Here is a 2,293-nt window from a genome sequence, read left to right as displayed (position 1 = left end):
CCCTTCTTTTTAGGCATCTCACTCATCAAGACTTCTGCAACTTCAGCTAAATCCTTCCTAGCAGCAAAAAGGCCGTTAAGCAAGTTGAAGTATTTAGGCGTTTGAAGTATTGTTTCCACAAATGGCACATTAACTTGTAGAGTGTTAACATGATTCATGAAGGTTCTGTATGCTTGGCTTTGGTTGGGTATGGCAGTGGAGGCTTATAAGGTTTCGAAGAAATGGCAGGTTTTTCAATTTCGCCTGGACTCGTCGAGTCCGTTGGAGTGACTCGGCGAGTCGGGTCGGGTTTGGTTGGCTCCGATTCTTCTACCTTTTCTTCCTTCTTCTTGGAGATCCTTAGTGCTTCTATAATTTTTTCTTCACTGCTAGAGGTTATTACGTTCACGTTCTCCATTCTTGGATTGGGCTCGGTGTTGCTCGGAAGTTGGCCCGGTCTTCTTTCATTCACTTGATGTGCAAGTTGTCCCAGCTGTTTCTCAATGTTGAGAATGGAAGCTTGCTGATTCCTCAACATGTTTCTGGTTTCTTGCATTGCTACATCGTGATCATTGTGTCTTTTCTCGGACGCGGTTATGAACCTTGTGAGTATATCTTCTAAATTTGCCTTCTTTTCCGTCACCGGCTCTTCCTTTTGATAGAATCCCCTCTCCCTCTGTTTGTATTTTTCCTCCTTAGCCTTTTTATATTCTTCATATGGGAGCCATTCCTTCTTCGGTTTCCTCTAGTCTTCATCGTATCTATCGCCACTGGAATAGAATACTTGAGCTTTTTTATTTCCATTTTCGTCTTGATCACAATCCTTGGTAAGATGGGGGCCGCCACAATTTTCGCATCCTACCCTAATAGCATGGATCGTTTGATCCATTTTCGTCATTCTTCGGTCTAGGCTATCGAGTTTAGCTATTACCGCCGCCATGCCATCGTTCACCGAGTTTACTGCTCCACGACTCACTTCATTCCTCGGATTGTGGTATTCTCTAGAGTGCTTGGAGAATTCTTCAATTAATTCCTTTATTTCCGGAGGTGGCTTTCGGGTGAGCGGGCCTTGTGAATCGAGTAGTTGCCTTGTGGTGACATTAACTCCATCATAAAAGATGGAGACCTCTTGTTGGCTATTAAGGTCATGGTGGGGGTAATTTCTAAGTAGGCTCTTGTATCTTTCCCAAGCTTCATAAAGAGATTCTCCAGGTTGTTGCTCGAAGTTGGCAATGGCTTTCTTTAGCTTGGCTATCTTGGAAGGTGGGCAGAAATGATCTATGAACTCTTCTTTCATCTTGGCCCATGTGGTGACCTATCCGGGAGGGAGTGACTTCATCCAATCTTTTGCAGCTCCTTTAAATGTGACAGGAAGCATGCGTAGTAGCTAGATTTCGCGAGGTACATTGGGTACATTGAAGTAATCTGCCACATCATTTACTTCATCCAAGTGTTTATAGGCGTCTTAATGATCTCTCCCGTGAAAAGGGATCTCCTTGAGTTGAGCGAGAATATGGCCCTTTAGTTCGAAAGTAGTGGTAGCGGGAATTGCGGGTTGCACAAGTCCCGGGCTGGTGTCATCACGCATCCTCTTCTTCCATTCCCCCATGGGGATTTCGTCAATATTAGCCATAGCGGTGGCTAAATTGTCTTCAAACTCGGATGTGTGCTCGTATATGGGCTTGTTTTCTTCCTCGGTCTCGTATTCGGTGTCTCTTTGAATCGGATCTTCAATTGTCAACGATGCACTGGATGCTCCTGATTTGCTGCTCTTTTTCTTGCTAAAAACGGATTTGAGGTTTTTGAGTGGTGAGTTCTTTGAAGAAGCGGTTTCTCCAATGGTTTTGCCCTTGTTTCTTCTTAATGCGGTTTCCGGATCTTCAAGAGGGGGAACCAGAGGCGTATCAGATCCTCGGGTCATGAACCAACTGCAAACAAAACAAAAAATGCGTAAAAAGAACAAAAGAAATTAAACCTGATTCAGCATCGTACTCGCCGAGTCTGGGCGAATGCACTCGGCGAGTCCAAGTTAAAATCAGGTTCTTTTTTTTTTTTTTTCCTAAAAACTTAAACAAAAATTAAATAGAAATTAACTTTGTGTAAGATGAATCTTACACAAAGGATCGATTGAATTAGAATTTTAATGCTAATTTTAGAACCGTTCCCCGGCAACGGCGCCAAAAACTTGATGTGTGTAAAACTCACTTAGTTTTAATCCTACTTTAATTATCAAATAACACACAAAAGGCAGTGAACCTATCAATTGTGGTATAGCTAAATAAGCAGGGTATCGAACACAGTGAACCTATCAATT

The 2,293-nt window shown here is 42.8% G+C and overlaps 1 non-coding gene across 1 annotated transcript; it reads left to right on the top strand.

Annotated features, from left to right (window-relative positions):
- The first annotated feature begins 1,121 nt into the window (after positions 1–1,121).
- On the top strand, positions 1,122–1,228 carry LOC145013652 (small nucleolar RNA R71). The gene has a single exon (XR_013665200.1). It is a non-coding gene; the product is annotated as a small nucleolar RNA R71 (small nucleolar RNA).
- The last annotated feature ends 1,065 nt before the right edge of the window (positions 1,229–2,293 follow it).

This window comes from Lactuca saligna, chromosome 8 (genome assembly GCF_052625555.1).
Source record: "Lactuca saligna cultivar CGN05327 chromosome 8, ASM5262555v1, whole genome shotgun sequence".
Classification (NCBI taxonomy): Eukaryota; Viridiplantae; Streptophyta; class Magnoliopsida; order Asterales; family Asteraceae; genus Lactuca; species Lactuca saligna.
This window is presented reverse-complemented; position numbering and strand designations above follow the sequence as displayed.